The 19,919-nt window shown below is 41.5% G+C and overlaps 1 pseudogene; it reads right to left on the bottom strand.

Moving 5' to 3' along the window:
* Nucleotides 1-844: 844 nt before the first annotated feature.
* On the bottom strand, nt 845-19,582 carry LOC111751603 (cytochrome c oxidase subunit 7B, mitochondrial-like; annotated as a pseudogene).
* Between the last annotated feature and the right edge of the window lie 337 nt (nt 19,583-19,919).

Below are 19,919 nucleotides of genomic sequence, written 5' to 3' on the forward strand. Positions count from 1 at the left end.
AGGAACTGACAACTACCCGTGGACAAAGGGAGAGAAGCGGAGTCCCTGAGCCAGAGGAAAATGGTCAAGTTCCCTTACTCTTTAGTTCTATCAAGAGCAGATGTTCGATAGCTCAGGTTTTGCATCTGAAATGCCCTAGGTTAAGGCTAGTATCTGTCACAGCCCCAAACAGTTTCAAAGTGGATGAAATAAACAATCTCCTTGGTTCCAATGCCTGCCCGTGGATGAAAATAATGTCCCCAAATAGAATCCAAAATGAATGTGGAAACCTGCATCGTCCAAGGACAGTCGACCTGCAAAGAATCACAAAAGTGAAATCATTACTGACAAAATGGAACCTACCGTCAATTCCTCACCTGAAAAAAATGTTTGAAGAGCAGGCCACGTCACACTATTTTGGCAAGTGCACTTTTGAAGCTGGAAGAAAACAGAACCTTTTATTTAACCGGAGGCTTTGGCTCTCCAAGGTTACTTTTGTTTAAGGATTCAAACGTGATGTTATTTCTTCAGTGATGCCACGATTTAATGGCTTGCTGTTGTTGTTTTTTTTGTTGTCGTTAGCTGCCATGGAGTCCACCCTTGACTCAGGACAACCCCACGCACAACGGAACAAAATGCTGCCTTGTTGTGTGGGCATTTCCACGACTGATTGGGGATCCGGTCATTGTTTTCACTGGCTGATTTTCAGAAGTAGGTGACTAGGCCTTTCTTCCTAGCCTGTCTTAGTCTGGAAGCTACCCTGAAACCTGCTGAGTGTTAGAGTGACACTCAGGTAGAGCTTTTGCTTGACGTCAAGTATAAGTTGGTTTTGAAACAATTCAGTGTTACACACCAGCTGGGACAATTATTGATCTTTCCATTCCTTTGAGGCTACTCTACAATCAGAGGACAAGTTCCATGCAATTCCAATTTGTGTTGCTATATATGCCCATACTGTTGTTGTTGTTAGGTGCCATTGAGTTGGTTCCAACTGATAGCTGCGCTTCGCACACAGAACAAAACACTGCTTGCGCCATCCTCACCATTGTTACTATGCTTAAGCCCACTGTTGCAGCCACTGTGTCAATCCATCGCATTAAGAGTCTTCCTCTTTTTTCAATGACCCTCTACTTTACCAAGCGTGATGTCCTTCTCCAGGGACTGATCCCTCCTGATAACATATCCAAAGTATGTGAGACATAGTCTCACCATGCTTGCTTCCAAGGAACATTCTGGCTGTACTTTTATACGTCCATATAGTAATACAGAAAGTGGCTCCATGCCACTAGCTAATACAGCATTGCCATATTTGTCATGGAAATCGGGTGCATGTTTCTGGTGGCTCTGTCTTGCCATTGTTTGAAGAATAGTTCAAACTTGAAGATGACTTAGTGTGTTATTGGCCAAGGGAAATACCAAGAAGTTATGGATAAAATTGCAGCAACTGCAGCTGCTGGTTTGGTGCAATTTTGCATCCAGTGCCTTTGTAAAGAGTGTCCTGGGTTACTTTTGATGTCTGCAAATTGAGAACTCAATTACCAAAACTGCATAGTTTTGCGTGCAATGTAGTTGCCCACACTTGGAGAATGACTCCAAAGAATGTCATCACCAACATCAGGATTTTAAGAACTGTTGGAATGAACACAATATTCCCCGTCAGCATCTCCCTGCTATTCATCTGTGTTGTAAAAAAGTTGGGTAAACACTTAGGCTTTCCACTAGAAAAAGTTTAAAAATCTCTAAGTTTAAAAACTCTAATCTCTTACCCTTGTGAAGAGTGTAAAAGCAGAATTGGAAAAAAAAAATGTATAGAACTTTAATAAAAGCACTCAGCTATGGGTTGTCCCATGATTTTAGCAAAGTGACTCAACTTCTGTAAAGCTCAGTTTCTTCAACTGCAAAAATGAGAAAAATAATTACCTACTTAGGATGACTTTCAGATCGGATTAGATAACATATGTAGGGTTTGCATGATGTATAAAGTGTTGAATAAATAGCAAAGAATAGTATTTTGAGGAACCCTGGTGGTGCAGTGGTTAACTGCTTAGCTGCTAACTGAAAGGTGGGCATTTCGAACCCACCGGCCACTCCTTGGAAGAAACATGTGGTGGCCTGCTTCTGTAAAGATTACAGCCTTGGAAACCCTATGGGGCAGTTCTGCTCTGTCCTATAGGGTCGCTATGAGTTGGAATCAACTCAATGGCAACTGTTTTTTTTTTTTGTTTGAATAATATTTTTATTTCAGTAAAATTTTCTCCCAGCGTTTTATAGAACCACGTTAATGTTATAGTGCTTTAGATACGCAGAATATTTTTAGGTACTTTTTTTTTTTTTTACTTGATCCTTGTGTTAATTAAAATAACACTAGCAGCTATAAGAAACAAACCCTGAAGCTTCAGTGGCTTGCCATACAAAAAACTTTTTATTGAAGTAAAAGTCCAACACAGGTGTTCTTGGCGAGGGATCTAGACTTCTACCTATTGACTCTGCCCTCCTCTGTGGCCTTGGAAACCTCCGAGGTCAGCCAGCACTTGGGGAGGCAGTATGGAAGATCACTCATGGAAGGTTTTGACCACATCCTTCCACTTACACTCTATTGGCTAGGAGTCACGTGGTCTGCATTAGTTTCCTGGAGCTGTGGTAACAAAGTACCACTAAGTGCGTGGCTTAAAACAACAGAAATTTATTGTCTCACAGTTCTAGAGGCTAGAAGTTCAAATTCAGGATGTTGGCAGGGCCATGTTTCTCTGAAAACTCGAAGGGAAGATCTTTTCGTGTCTCTCCAGATTCTGGTAGCCCCAGGGATTCCTTGACTTGAAGCTGCAACGTCACTTCAATATTTGCCTCTGTCATCGTAGGATGGTCCTCCTCTGTGTGTTCATCTATGTCTTTTCTCCTCTTTTATAAGAATGCCAACCACCCATATTGAATTAGGACCGACCCTACTCCAGTAGGAAACCCTGGTGGTGTAGTGATTAAGAGCTACTGCTGCTAACCAAAAGGTCAGCTGTTCAAAGACACCAGGCATCCTTGGAAACTCTAAGGGGCAGTTCTATTCTGTTCCATAGGGTCGCTATGAGTTGGAATTGACTTGATGGCAATGAGTTTGTTTTTTTTTTTTCTATTCCAGTCTGAATTCATGTTAACAGATAATATTTTCAAAGACTTTATTTCCAAACAAGGTCACATTCACAGGGATTAAAATTCATGATATATTTTTGGGGGACACAATTCAATCTGTAACATGACTTCAGACAGTGAAGGGAAGACTGAGAAATGTAGTCTACATCTGTGCCCAACATATGTCCAAGTCATCCTCCTTACAGTCTAAGATCTACACAGAGTAAACATTATTTTCCCCATTTTATATCTAGGAGTGGAACTGGGGGCAGTGAGATGACGTCTCTGAAATCATAAAGGACTCGAACCCAGGTCTCATTGAGTTTCCCTCCACATCTCTTAGCCCCCCGATGTAAGGTTTCAAGGTGGCCAAAAGAAAAACTTGACATAGCACAAATTATGACCCTTTTGCTCCTCTCTTCCCATCCTCAATCTACTGTGGTCACATCAGCCAGGAAGAAAAAGGATGTGCTGGACCATTTCACAGGAACATTCTAAGGACCTAGAGTGTGAACCGTTCCTCTAGCATTTGTATTTTAAAGGGTCTTTGTTGTTAATTGCTGTGGAGTCACTTCAACTCATGGCAACCCTTACGTATAATAGAACGAAACTCTGCCTGATCCTGTGTCATCTTTACGATCATTGGGAGGCTTTTAAAAGGGTAGACAATGCTTAATCCTTAGTAAAGGACAATTGTGTACCCACTGAAAAGGAATTGGGATCTGGCTTACACATTATTTAGGTAGAGGGAACGCCTCTGCTATTTTCCTTTTCCCGGAGAGTAAAAACCCAAACCAGTTGCCCTCAAGTTGATTCTGACTCGTGGCGACCCCATATGTTTCAGAGTAGAACTGTGCTTCATGGGGTTTTCATTGGCTGATTTTTCAGAAGTAGACACCAGGCTTTTCTTCTGAGGCACCTCTGGTTGTATTCAAACCACCACCATTTTATTTAGCGGCCAACCTTTCGATTAGTAGCTAAACGCTTAACGTTTGCAGCACTCAGGGCCTCCTTCTGGAGAGTAGCTGTTTTCTCTTTCCCCTCTGATTAGAATCCACAGAGAGATGACACAGAGAGGTTAAGACCCAGTTTGTTCTATTTTCTTTTCTCCCTAAACTGTCCAAAAAGGGAAGGAAAGAACATGGTGAGTTTTCTAGAGACTTAGAGATCCACCAGGTGAAGTTTTTTAAAGGTACTTCCAATTTGCAAGCCTTTGGCCAGATGGTCCTAATTTATCATTTCAGGTGACTTTGGGGCCAACAACAACAACAAAAAAGGCCAAGAAATCTCACAAGATAGAGCAGGAGAGCCGTTGCCTTTTCTCACCTGGAATAGATATGAACACACACACAGATGGTGTAAAACAAAACGCGGCACAAGTTGACTGCTAAAGAGTCTAAATACTTTTGCCCAAAAGACAGTTATTTTCTTTCACCTTAAACAACTTCAGGATATTGCCCCGGGGCCGTGGGAGTATTTTGTTATTTTCTGTGTGAAATATTATATTCCCTGGTGGACCAGGGAAGATTGTATTACTATCTACTGATTCCCTTAGTTGACACAAGGAGCAGCGCAGGTGACCTCAACATTCGGGGTTGCATCCAAATGCGGGGCTTTTCTGTGGAAGGACTTAGGAAAAGCACAGGGAATGGAAGAGGCCACAAAAGCCAAGGCAGCAGAGACTCCACGAGCTCGGCAGCGCAGGGATGGGCACCTCAGGTCTCCGCTTGCCCAGGCTGTTACAGTACTTGGTCTGATACACTCCTTGGGATAGGTGGCTGATAAAACCCTCCTAGTTCATGCCATTTACCCATCAGCGTTCCCCGGGGATTGCATCATGTGAAATATGACATGGTCTCAACTGAGTTCTTTTCTACCCTCAGCTCTATATCTTTGTATTGGGGAGAAAAAGCTGGCATAAGAAGAGAGAAAGATCTAGCACTTTCTAAAAAAATTTTTTAAAGCAACCATGGCAGCCCTGCTACTTTTCTGAGGCCGAGAAAACTTCTAGAAGGGGGTGGAATGCTCTGAGGAGACAGTTATGGTATCAAATTGCACCAGCATGACTCTCCTCTGGGTTCATTTATTTTGTACTTTGTGCCGCCTTAGGTCTGTGATTTTCCCTAAGATGGCGATCTACAAGACTGGCTGTTTGCACGCTCTGGATCTCATTTATTAGGAAGTGAAGTATGTAATGGTGAAAAATAGCTCCACGGGCTTCTTCTTTCTCTGGGGTATCTCCGCTGCGCCACGGCTCGCTGCCCACACAGTCAAGTGCCACAGAAATAAATGGAAGGGAAGCAGGGCTCGGGATGCGAAGTCTGTGAGCCTCCTCCTCTGCACCGGCTGGGAATCTGGGGCCCCCCCATCTCCTGCCCTTTTTGCTCAGGACTCGGAAGCGCGAGGATCTGAGGGTCACTTTGAGGGTGCCTTCCCAGGCATATGTGAGCCCCACGCTCCGTCATTTATTATCTTCAAAGTGTGTGGGGTGGGGAGCAGAATGGGGGCTCCAAAGGGCTGGTGGGGGCGAGGCCCACTTCTCCGCCTCCCAGTCTGCAAGATGCCTTTCTCCAATCACCTTGAGGACTGGCCAGAAGTGAGTGGAAAGTCCCTGAGTGCAGAAAAGGTTTTTAAAGACTTAGTGGGAAAAGAAGAGTTTGATCTTTGAAAAAGATCTTTAGAAACCCCATTAATAATTTATATATCTGCCTTTCTAGCTATCTAAGAAGCAGAGTTCTTTATTGGCGTTACTCTACAAAAGACTTGTTACTCCGATTTTCACACTGATATTTTGGAATACTGAGAAAGTTGAATGACTCCACAAAGCCTTGTGGTTGGTCCACAGCAGAACCCCTACACAGCTTTGTCTAGATCCTGTACTCTTTCAGACTGAAACGCTGGTCTTTCTGGCTATATCATTGGTATTGATCAGTATTAACGTACTCTCACGGTGTGTTTGGCTTTCTGTTGGGCAGTAGGAGAGAAATATTCCAGTAAGGACAAGGTGCATTATGGTTTAGGCAATTAATATGTTATGATGCAACCTGTATAGCTGGAAACATTCACACACAAGGAAACCACAGAGTTTGAGTGTGAGAGATACAGAGTCTAAGACACTAAGCGCTGACTATGAGCTTGCGTGGATGAGGCCTTCTGTGCACTTGTCTCACTCGCCTTCATGGTGTCTCTTAGATGCTATAAAAACCAAAACCAAACCCGTTGCCATCAAGTCGATTCCAACTCATAGCAACCCTATAGGACAGGTCGGAACTGCCCCGTAGAATTTCTAAGGAGTGCCTGGTGGATTTGAACTTCTGACCTTTTGGTTAGCAGCCATAGCTCTTAAGCACTATGCCACCAGGGTTTCCCTTAGATTATAGGGATGTTTTTATGCCTATATTGCAAAAGAGGAAAAAGAAGCTCAAGGAAATTAATTTGCTGAAACTCTCACAGCTCCTTAATGAAAGAACCAGAATTTTGACATAGGCTATGACACCAGGGTACCCAGTTGGCCTATGAATGTACCTATCTTAGATAAAGACAAGAAAGGAGACCGATCTGAGAAGAAAGGTGATGAAGATTCCTTGACCGACTATTACTTAGCAAGGGTCTCTAATGTTCAGGGAGCCTGAGTTGCATTCCTACACTCACTTGCCCTAAGAGTCTTAATCCTTAAAACCGAAATATCAGAGCCAGTTGGAAACCACAGGGTCACGTACTCCACCACCACCACCACTCCCTCCCCCCTCCCACTGTAAAGTGACTTCTACAGGGTGGTGTAGCTAGTAACCACCACCTGTCCGTCAGTTATCATACTTTAGTGGCTTGCATGTTGCTATGATGCTGGAAACTATGCCACCAGTATTTCAAATACCAGTCAGGTCACCCATTATGGACAGGTTTCAGTGGAGTTTCCAGACTAAGACCGATTAGGAAGAAAGGCCTGGCAATCTGCTTCCAAAAATAAGTCACTGAAAACCCTATGGATCACAACAGAATACTGTCCAATGTAGTGTTGCGGATGAGCCTTCTAGGTTGGAAGGCACTCAAAATACACAGTAGCCCCAACAATGGATTTGAGTATACTGAGGACCACGAAGACGGCCCAGGACCAGGCGATGCTTCATTCTGTTGTATATGAGGTCACCATGAGTCAGAGCTGACTCACTGGCAACTAGCAACAACATAGATAGTGAAGAAGTTAAGACTAATATCTGTCTGGGTCTTTGAGATGCCTTGCTACCCTTGGCTGTGTGGAGGCTTTAGCAATGGATTGTCATCTCATTGGTTACCAGGATTGACTATACTTTTCTGGCAGGTTAGGGGATGATCAGCCTCTGTTCTTTACCATTTGCACATGGCCCTCATGAAGGAGACATGGACCTGAAGAAGACCCATTGGAGAGTCATGGCTATGGAAGATGCTGAGGGAGAGGCCCTCTGAAGGTTCAAGGCCTTTTATTGGTCTTGCCAGTTATATCTTCCATGTAACTAAAAAAAAATCTGTTCTTGGTTAGCTTATTAGGCATTATTTCCTGAGTCTGCCACCTCTCTGTTAGTTGATTGTACTGTGGTAGCTTTCTTGTTCCTGTGTTGCTGGAAGCTATGCCACTCGTATTTCAAATACCAGCAGGGTCACCGATGGTGGACAAGTTTCAGCAGAGTTTCCAGACTAATACTAGGAAGAAAGGCCTGGATATCTACTTCCAAAAATTGGTCAATAGAAATCTTATGGGTCACAACAGAACATTGTCTGATGTAGTCCTAGAAGATGAGTCCTCTAGGTTGGAAGGCACTACACAGTAGACACAGCAATGGACTCAAGCATACCAACAGTCATGAAGGTGGCGCAGGACAGGGCAATGTTTAGTTCTGTTGTACATGGGCTGTCATAGGTTGGAGCTGATTCTACAGCAGCTAACAGCACAACCATTTCCCGGGTAGCTTTTAACATACAGCATGCCTGTCATCGAGTGTCTGCACATGTAGGTAAATCACGATACCAGAGGATAGAGAATGGCAACCCTGACCTTCCGTGCCATCCTCAGACTGGGAGCACATTCATCACTTGGCTTCTGTCATCTTTCCCCTTGGTTAGGGCAAACTGCTAGGAAAAGCTACAGAGATACACCCAAACCTAGGCAAGGGCAACTATACCCTGAATACCTTAGCTGTTTCGTACTCATAATTTATTCTGCAGCTTTTTTATTCTGATATTTACCAACTCTCCACATTAACTGTATGAGATTTCCTCTCTTTTTGTACTCCTAGTCCAGAGGTTCTCAGACTTGCACGCACATGAGACCCACCTGGGGAGATGTGAAAACTTCCCATGCCTCCACACATCATTTAGATCAGAATCTCTTATGTGAGAAGCAGGCATTGGTGGTTTTTAAAGCTCTCCAGGTGAATCCCATTGTGCAGTCAAGGTTGAGAACTACTGTCCCAGTCATACCCTGCCATCATCATCATCATCAGTGGAGGAAAAGGAAAAATAAATAGGTAGGCATTACCTATTTCTCTTCGTACTGTGCTAACTATTTTACATATGTTCTCTCATTCAGGGAGTTCCTGAGTGTTGCAAACAGTCAACGGGCATAGCTGCTAACTGGAAGGTTGGAGGTTTGAGTCCACCCAGAGGCACCTCAGGAGAAAGGCCTGCCAATCTACTTGTGAAAAATAAGCCATTGAAAACCCTATGGAGCACAGTTCTGCTCTGACACACTTGGTGTCACCATGAGTAGAAAGCAACTTGACTGCCCCTGGTTACTGGTTACCTTCTTCAGAATTCACAACAGTTTTGTGACATAAGCTTTATCATCCCTTTTTCAAGTGTGGAGACCAAAGCTCAGAGAAGTTAAATCTTACACCCTATGTCACACCAATGTGGCAGAAATGGGGATGGAAACACAGTCTTGTCCAATTCTCTCCACTTGACATTTTGTAAGGCATCTAGCATGGTGCCTGGATTGGCTTCCTGTGGCTGTCATAACAAATGACCACAAACAGGGTGGATTAAACAACTGACATTTATTCTTTTACAGTTCTGGAGGCCAGAAGTCCATAATCAAGGTGTTGGCCTGGTTGGTTCCTTCTGGAGGCTCTGAGGGAAAATGTGCTCCATGATCTCCTAGTTTCTGGTGGCTGCTGGCATTCTTTGGCATGCAGAAGCATCAGTCCAATCTCTGCCCCAGTCTTCACATGGAGTTCTCTGTGTGTATCTTTGTGTGTCCTCTTCTCTCCTTGTAAGGACATCAGTGATTGGATTCAGGACGCATCCTATTCCAGTGTGACCATTTAACTAATTATACCTGCAAAGACTCTATTTCCAAATAAGATCACATTCTGAGGTTCCAGATGAACATGAATTTTGGGGGAACACTTTTCAGCCCAGTACAGTGCCTGAAACACAGTTGTAAAACGATGTGCGTAATTCCCTTCTTTTTCCAATCACAATCTATTCTTTCCCTCACCTTGCCAGACTAAAATTCTGTTATCTTAATTACAATCATATTCTCTGCTCAAAAACTTTAAAGCTTTCCTTTTCCTACAATATCTAATCTAAACATCTCTACCTGATTTTCAAGAGTCCTTTTCATATTTTGTCTAATATTAGGGTTCATTCTTTCCTTCCAAATGATTTTTTCCTACTTGACTGTATTTACTATCCCAGAAAAATGCCCTAATTTTTCCCTTGAATCTTTTATCTTCTCTTCCTCTTAAGTCCTATTCAATTAAATAATTCAACAATCAAAGTGATATTAGAAGAATTATTAATGAAACAGGAAAATGCCTAGATATGATACTAAGTAGAAAAGTAGCACCAAAAAACATATATATACCTGATGCTAATTATGTGATTTAAATAAATATACCATATTCCTAATTATATGATACAGGCATATGTTTATACATATGTATACATACACTACATATGTTATTTAACTTGTATATATAAGCATACATTTTTAATTAGAAGCATAGATGCCAATAATAATACCAGTTACACATAAGTTATAGTTAAATTTTTATTTACTACTTAATTTTTAAAAATATTTTACAAGTTTCTTATAAAGTTCTCACAAAATAATTCATATGTTACTTTATTGTAAGATTAAATGAGTGCAATCTACCCTCCAGATAGAAATATGGCCTCTCTGCAAAACTTCTTTGACCACACCCAACTTCATAGCCCTCCCCGCTCTTTGAATGCTTATAGCACCCAATGTATACTTGGCATTCAGTGAGATATTTACTTTCTCATCCAGCATGTGTTCCCCTTCCTGCTGCAACTGTACCCTGATTCAGGGATTCTGCCATTACCCTCACTTGCTCTGGAGGAGTTGCTGCCAATTCTTGGTTCTAAGGTTGCAACAAATGAACTGGGCTAAGCCAGTTACCCCATTTTATCCAAAGAGTTCGATCCATTACTCAATTCTGGCAAATAATGGCCAACAAATCTCAGTCCTAAGACTTTCCTTTGAGTTACCAGAGAAGTGGACTCCTCCTATATTTCTTACTTTGGAGATGAATACATGTAGGCCCAGGAGCTGCTGGCAGTCATCTTGTTACTGCAAGTCAAGAGCCAAGAATGGAACAACATCACGGATGGCAGGACATGGAGCAAAAAGAAACAAAGAAGTCCTGGTGATTCTCATTGCAGCCATTTTTTACCTAAGATCACTACTTAGAGATTTTTCTCTTTTGTGAAGTGATGCATTCCCTTTACTTTGTTAAAATCCATTTTGTTGGATTTTCTGTTACTTTACAACCAGTAGATTTCTGAAAAAAACCACAAAGTACCACAATATTTGTTTCATGAGTGTGACTTTTATATTTGCAATTAAGTTTCCCTTCATTTGACAAACATTCATGAATTATCTTCTCTGTCTTAGACCCTTTGGAGATTAAAAAATAAGCTAGCCACTCTCTTATCCTTATAGGCTTTGAGGTCTTCACCACCTGCCTGGCATCCTCCATGGCATAGGCTTAAATCCATAGTAAGTGTTTATTATAGCTTGGTAAATACATGAGAGCTCAAGGATTCAAATTAAGAGTTCATTTAATAGAAATTGGTATCATCTGGTTTGTTTTTCAAGGTTTGCTTTTCAAATCTAACTAACGTAGTTCTGTTTTTTCATATTACCATATGGTACACCATAGAGGTCTTCTAGCTTTATGGATCATTTCCATGATATCCTAAACATGTTTATTCCAGTAGTTGCTGGCATAAATAGTTTTTTTAGCTTACATTTAAGATAACGCTAAGGAGTCCTTTTGGTGCAATGGTTAAGAGCACAGCTGCTAACCAAACGGTAGGCATTTCAAACCCACCAGGCGCTCCACAGAAGAAAGATGTGCAGTCTGCATCTGTAAAGATTTACAGCCTTGGAATCCCCATGAGGCAATTTTACTCTGTCCTATAGGGTCTCTATGCATCAGAATTGACTCAACAGCAATGGATTGGGTTGGTTGGTTAACTATAATATAGATTTTTTTTTTTTTTGCAAGTGTGACTTCTGATCCTCATGTAAATTAATTCAGTTTCACCATAAAAAAAAAAAAAAAAAGAAGAAGAGACTTTAATAATCCTAACTACAAAGGTCTCCAGAAACCCACTACAAGAGATGATGATGAAAAGCTGAAGATAGGCTAGGAAATTCTGAAGTTGATTATTGGCAACAATGAATATTTTCAAATTTACTTCTAACCTCAGAGTTGTTACAGCAAAAATAACTCTAGGTTTGTAATCTAACCCAGTAATCATACCTCAAATTTACTAATCTTGGCAACTGAAAACAAAATTATAGGGTAGAAGAAACCACATAAAATAACCCTTATTTGTAATTACCATAAGTGTGGGACAGAGAAAAACATCCATACCAGTTTTCCAAGAGCTCATTCTTGGCCAAGGGCACCTGGAGCTAAATTGTGGCTGGCTCACAATGTGCTGCTCAATGAAACACAGAAGCATAGCAGAAAATCCACCTTCAGAAGTGTGTGGGCCTGACTGATGAAAATATTTCCCTCCTTCTCCAGCTACTTCCAAAGTCTTTTACTTGAGAACGTGATATTGTGGAAGGAAAGCAGATACTGACTTCAAGTGACTCCAATTCTACGCCCTACTAGGCCATTTACTCCACCACCCACCTGTCAGTTTGTCCTTTTATTGTGGCTTGCTTGTTGCCATTACGCTCAAAGTTATGCCACCAGTATTTCAAGTACCAGAAAGGCCACCCATGGTGGACAGGTTTCAGCAGAGCTTCCAGACTAAGACTGACTAGGAAGAAAGGCTTGCTGATCTACTTCCAAAAATTAGCCAATGGAAACCCTATGTATCACAATAGATTACGGTCCAATAAAATGCTGAAGATGAGCCCTCTAGCTTGGAAACCAAACCAAATCCCGTTACTGTCGAGTCAATTCTGATTCATAGTGACCCTATAGGACACATTAGTACTGCCCCATAGGGTTTCCAAGGAGCAGCTAATGGATTTGAACTGCTGACCTTTTGGTTAGCAGCTGAACTCTTAACCACTGCATCACAACAGCAGGTGTAGCAATAGACTTGAGCAGACCAATGATCATGAAGATGACGCAGGATTGGCAACATTTCTTTCTGTTTTACATGGGGTTATCAGGAGTCGGAGTCTGTTCAAGGGCAACTAACAGCAACAAGGTTATTTATTAGCCCTCTGACCTTGAGAAACTCTCAACCACTCCCAGCCTCATTCTCTTCAATTTTTCATTGGAGAAGGTACAAACTATCTCAAAGATTTGTTGGCAAATGAAAATAAATGAAGTTATTTTACTTTTTTTCATACCAGGGAGAGTAAAGGTGGACATCACTGCTTCCAGAAGGTCTAAGTTAAAAATAAACTTATTGACCCATTTTAAACTGGGGGTTGAATAGGACAGAGAGCAGAAAGTTAAACTAATATCCTTACACTGGCAGTATTACCTCTGGGCAATAAAACCTACTGCCATTGAGTTGATCTCAGCTCATAGCAACCCTACGGAACTGCCCCATACAGTTTCCAAGGCTGTCAATCTTTACAGAAGCAGATTGCCACATCTCTCTCCCACAGAGCAGCTGATGGGTTTGAACCGCCTACCTTTTAGTTAGCAGCCAAGCCCTTAACCAGGACTCTGTCTAGGCAATAGTATCTAAAATAAACATTAAATTGCCCCCAAACTTTCTCTGCCTAGCCATTCCAAGAATGTTAAAGAAGTAGTGGCACAAAATTTAGTATAGGTACCTTGCTGTGACATTAGGATAAGGAAGGAATTTAATACTCTCTCCTGAAGACCAACTCAATCAGGTGCTATGCTATCTGTACTAAATACAACTTTCATTTAATTTGCGCCAGCAAATGTGGGAAGTAGGCATAATTATTTTCACTTTTACTGATGAGGAAATTGAGGCTCCAATAAATTAAATAACTTGTCAAAATTCATACAGCTTGTAAGTGTAAGAACCAGAATTCTTATCCAGATCCTTTTTGTTTAAATTTTATGTCAACATCTTAAATATTTCTATAGGAGTCAGACTTCAAAATTTCACCAGTGTCTTAATTGAAGTTCTATTGTATGAATTTGCTTTGAGACTCTGTTCTCTATTCCACTACAGATACCACCCCTTTCCAATTCACTGAATTTCTAAATCCTACCAATAATCCCTCCGTAGTATCTGTCACATTATTTTATATCCTGAGATCAGACCTTCAACAGTGCCTTCTTTGAGTACAGCAAAATCTGCTAAAAGATTTCCAACTGTCAGGCTTTATCTTCTCACATACTTTCAAAAGACAGCCTCAACACAGCCTCTCTCACCTTAAGACCATTAATTTGCTTAACAAATAAAGCCCAAACCCATCTAACTGACATTCAGTGACTTCCGCAGTCAGGTCTCCCCCCTCACGCCACCCCCTCCTGCCTTTCCAGCTTCATCTTCTACTTCTGAAACTCTTTTCACTCTCATTGATATAACTTGCAGCGGGCGATTTGCTAATCATTTGTTTATTCATTCATTCATTTATTTATTGAATAAATATTTATGGAGTATCACTAATGTGAAAGACAGTGTATTAAGATGTGAACATAGTGGTGAAGAAGACACACACCCTCTCTACCCCCATGGAGCATATTTGACCAGGTTAGACAAACATTAAGGGATGACACATATAGTCTAGGAGGAGATGTAGGACACTTGGTATAACAAAGTTCATAAAGGCAACGGTCTACATCCTACTTTGGTAAGTAGCCTCTGGGGTCTTAAAAGCTTTCGAGCAGCCATCTAAGGTACAATTATTGGTCTCTTTCTGCCCAGAGCAAAGGAAAGTGAAGAAAACCAAAAACTCAAGGAAACAATTAGTCTAAAGGACTAACGGACCACAGGAAGCATAGTTTCCAATAGCCTGAGACCATAACTAGATGGTACCGACCACTCTGACCAGAATCATAGTAGAAGGTCTTGGTTAGAGTGGGAAAAAAATGTAGAACAAAGTTCAAATTCATAAAAAAAAAGATCAGATTCATTGTTCTAAGAGAGACTGAAGGAAGTCCGGAGATTATGTCCCTTAAACACCCTTCTTGAAACTGAAGCCATTCCCAAAGATCATCTTTCAGCCAAATAATAGACAGGCCTATGAAATAAACAATAACACCTGTGAGAAAAGTGGTCCTCAGAACAATCATCTATATGAGACCAAAAGTGCAATATCTGCCCAAAAGCAAAGATGAGAAGGCAAGAAGGAGCAGGAAAATCAGATGAATGGAAATATGGAACTCAGGGAGACTACAACAATGTCACAGAACACTTTGTGTATGAACTATTGAATGGGAAACATCTGCTCTGTAAACCTTCACCTAAAGTGCGCGCGCGCGCACACACACACACACACACTCACATCAATGATGTCTTCATCTACCCTGACGCAAGAAGACCTAGATGGTGCCCAGCTACCACTGTCTACCATTCTAATTAAGGACAAAATAGATGGACCTTGACAGAATGGGAGAAGAACGTGGAACAGAACCTCAAAGTCCTAAAAACAAAAACAGACTTACTGGACTGGTTGAGACTGGGGGACTCCCTGAAACTACTGCCCTGAGATATTCTTTAAACCTTGAACTGAAATTACCCTCTGAGGTTACCTTGTAGTTATATAACAGGTTGTCTCACAAAATAATGAATATCACCTATAACTACTGTGCTCCTTAAAAAAAAAAAAAAACCTATATGAGACCAAATAGTCAACAATTACTTTAAAACAAAGATGAGCACGTAAGAGGGTAGGGAAACTAGATTAAGGGGAATGGAACAACCAGAACAGAATTAATGACAATGTTCATGCATTGTGAAGAATGTAACCAATGTCATGGACAATTTGTGAAGAAATGGGAATGGGAACCTAAACTGCCAGGTAAACCATCACAGAAAACACAATAAAATAGTTCCTATATGTATATATATTATTTACATATATATGACACAGGCTGAGTAGTATTCCATTGTAAGTATGTACTACATTTTATTTACCCATTAGGTTGTTGCCAGCTTTTGGCTATTGCAAATAGTGCTGAACTCTGGCATACAAGTCTCTTTTTGACTCTGCTTTCAAGCCTTTTGGTCTATACCTAGGAGTGGAATTGAGGGGTCATGTGGTAGTTCTATTTTTAGCTTTTTGAGGAACTGCCACACTGTTTTCACAATGGATGTACCATTTTGCATTCCCACCAGCAATGCATAATGGTTCAGACTTCCCCATAACCTTGACAACAGTTATTATTTTCTTTCTTTGTTTTAATCATAGCCATCCAGCGGGAGTTAAATGGTATCTCATCGTGGGTTTGATTTGCATCTCTCTGATGGGTAATGACGCTAAGAATCTTTTCGTGAGTTTGGGGGCTATTTGAATGTTCTCTTTGATGAAATGTCTAGTCAAGCCTTTTGCCCATTTTATGATTAGGTCATCTTTTTGTTGTTAAGTTGCTGAAGTTTTATATATATTTTGATTATTACATTCTTAGTGGGTATATGATTTCCAAAGATATTCTCCCAGTCGGTTGCTTGACTTTTCACTTTTTTTTTGGTAAAGTCTTCTTATGAACAAAAGTTTTTAATTTTGACAAAGCCTCATTTATTTAGTCTTTTTCTGTTTGTGCTTTTGTTATTAGATAATCCATTGTTGAAAGCTAAGCCTGACAGTGTTGCCCCTGCTGTCAGATGTAAGAATTTTATGGTTTTAGTTTGCACATTTAGGTCCTTAATCCATTTTGAATTTGTTTTTGTGTTTTTTATGGTGTGAGGCATGGATTGTCTTTCATTTTTCTGCATGTGGAAATCCAATTTTCCCAGCACCATTTATTGAAGAGACTCTTCTTTCCCCATCAACTGGACTTAACATCCTTGTCAAAAATCAGTTGACTACAGATATGTGGGTTTATTTCTGGATTCTCAATTCTATTCCATTGGTCTATGTGCCTATTGTTATACCAGTACCAGGCTGCTTTGATTACTGTAGTATGTTTTAAAATCAGGAAGTGTGAGTCCTCCTACTTAGTTCTTCTCTTTCAACATTGTTCTAGCTATTCAGAGCTGTCTTAATCATCTAGTGCTGCTATAACATAAATACCACAAGTGGATGGCTTTAACGAACAGGTATTTATTCTGTCACAGTCTAGTATGCCAGAAGTCCACATTCAGGGTGCCAGCTCCAGGAAAGGCTTTCTCTCTCTTTCGGCTCTGAAGGAAGGTCCTTGCCATCAATCGTCCCTGGTCAAGGAGCTTCTCAGTGCAGGGACCCCGGGTCCAAAGGACGCATTATTCTCTTGGCTCTTGTTTCTTGGTAGTATGATGTCCCCCGTCTCTCTGCTTGCTTCTGTCTTTTATATATCAAAGACATTGGTTCAAGATACAATCCAATCTTGTAGATTGAGTCCTCTCTCACTAACATAACCACTGCCTATCCCACCTCATTAACATCATAGGGGTAGGATTTACAACATACAAGAAAATCACATCAAATGACAAAATGGTGGACAATCACACAATACTGGGAATCATGGCCTAGCCAAATTGATACACATATTTTTGGGGGACATAAGTCATCCATGACAAGGGCCTCTTGCCATTCCACATAAAATTGAGGATTGGTTTTTCTATTTTTGTAAAGAAAGCCATTGGAATTTTGATAGGGATTCGATTGAATCCATAGATCCCTTTGGGTAATGTTAACATCTTAACAATATTAAGTCTTTCAATCCATGAACATGGAAAATCTTTCCATTTATTAAAGTCTTCCTTAATCTCTTTCAGCAGTGTTTTACAGTTTTCACTGTATAAATCCTTCATATCTTGGTTAGATTTATTCCTAGGTATTTTATTCTCTTAGATGCTATTGTAAATGGAATTGTTTCCCTAATTGCCCTTTCAGATTTCTCATTGCTGGTGTATAGAAACCCAAATGATTTTTCTTTGTTGATCTTGTACTCTGCAACTTTGCTAAATTCCTCTATTAGCTCTAGAAGTTTTCCTGTAGACTCAAGGATTTTCTATATGTAGATCATATCATCCATGAATAGAGATAATTTTACTTTTTCTTTTCCAATCTGGATACATTTTATTTCGTTTTCTTGTCTTATTGTTCTAGCTAGGGCTTCTAATATAATATTGAATAGAAGTGGTGAGAGTGGGTACCCTTGTCTTGTTACCAATTTCAAGGAGAAAGCTCTCAGTCTTTCTTCATTAAGTATAATGTTCAATATTGGCTTTTCATATATTCTCTGAATCATATTGAGGAATTTCCCTTCTATTTCAATGTGGTGCAGTGAAGTACTTAATATAACCCTTCTAGCTATAGTCTATGTGACTCCCACACAAAGATTGGAAGGGACTATTCAAATAAGGTGTATGGAAACTGTGATGGGAAATGTTACATGTCAACTTGACTGAGCCATGATTTTCATTAGTTTCGAAGATATGTAATTTGGCAATTATGTAATAATATGGTCATCCTCCAGTTCGTGATCTGATGTAGTTATCCTCTATTTTGTGACGGTGTTTTAAATCCTAGCCCCTATCCATGTAGCTATGGTCCCATTTGGGAGTGAAATGTTTGTTATGTTAATGAGGCAGGACTAGGGTGGGATTTCTAGAGCGTGTGACTCAAGTCACCACCCTCAACCCAGTCACCACCCTTACCACCTTTATTCAAGTCACTCTCTTACTTGAGTTATACTTTTTATCTTGTAAGAGATAAAAGGAGAGAAAAGGGAGCAGGGGAGAGCCACTATCACCAAGAAGAAGAGCTTGGAGTGGAGTGCATCCTTTGGACCCAGGAACCCTCTGCTGAGAACCTACTAGACCCAGGAGACAGAGAACTGTAACACCAGAGATAGCACAAGATAATGAGAAGTGGCGGCAAACATCTTCAGGCTGAGGCTTACTTGCAGAGTGGGGTGCCCTCCAGGAGCTTACTGGTGGAACTAAAGAGATTTGTAACACTTGCCCAAAAAGGGCAGAGGCTGGGCCAATGGGCCAAGGGGCCAAAGGGCTGAGAGGCAGAGAGAGAGAACTGCCCATAGGCATGCCTGAGAAGAGACTGTCTTCATTGAAGAACTGTACCCTTAGTTACTTCTGATCCTGAATTGTAACCTGCTACTTTCCTAATAAATCCCATAATCATGAGTATTGTCTGTGAGTTCTGTGTGGTCATTGCAATGAATTATCAAACCCAGCAGACAAGTAGAGACTGCTGTGGGCGGGATGACTGGTGTCAGAATCGCTAAGAAGGGAGACAGGCAAAGACGGTAGAATGGTCAGATGCTTTGTGTCATCCCTCTTACAACAAAGACTCAAATACACAAGTGAATTGGATATATATATAAAAATTTAGGAAACCTAAGCATCAGACACAAAGCTGAAGAATCAGACTGAGCAACAGGTAGAAGGACAGGCAATTAAAAACAACAGAAATAGAGAATTACAGATCCCTGGTGTCCTGCTACCCAAATCTGCAGTGAGGATACATTGAGGCAGAAAGCAACATCCTAAACCGAAACCCACCACACCTGGTACAGCTAAGCAGGAGTGACTATACACACACCTCCAGAGTCAAACAGGAATGACACCAGACTTGTGAAAGTTAAATGCACACACCCAACCCACCACGTGTGCCCCAACTGCCCCAGCCCCCACCACAGCTCCGTGGGCCGAGGAGCTCTCCCTCCCTATCACCCATCTCCTCCCCACTCTCACACCAGTCAGGCGGCATTCACCACTGCCATGGCCCCTAAGCTGGGAACTCACAGCTCCTGTCTGGAGGCACCTGCCCCTTTGCCCAGTCACTTGCACAGGGGGTCTGTGGGCTTGCAGTGCCATTCCGCTCACTCCGATCACCCTCACCAGTGCTTTGCCGGCTGAGCTGGCACAGCACGTCCACAATGGGATAAGGTGGGCAAGGTTTCCAGCTGAAGCTCATTTTCAGCTTCAGCAGCCAAGTGGGAGCTGAAGATCTATGGCATTCACCACTGTTCCACCCCCTAAGAAAGAGCTCAGTCATCCATGTTGGAGCCTGAAGGCTGGCAGTGCCACCCACTCCATCCAGCCACCCGTAACGGGGGCCTGAAGTCCACTGATATCACCAGGCCCTACAGCCAATGGCACTGGATGCCCAATGACCAGCTGCACAACACCCGCCCCCGTGATGTGCTCTAGTGAACAGAGGCATGACCTCCAACCAGGCACCCACGGGCAGCTGATAGCCCACTGCCTTGCCCCTGTACCACCCATGACTATAACCAGATAAATATAAGAAC

Source organism: Loxodonta africana, chromosome 13 (assembly GCF_030014295.1).
Source record: "Loxodonta africana isolate mLoxAfr1 chromosome 13, mLoxAfr1.hap2, whole genome shotgun sequence".
In the NCBI taxonomy this organism is placed as follows: Eukaryota; Metazoa; Chordata; class Mammalia; order Proboscidea; family Elephantidae; genus Loxodonta; species Loxodonta africana.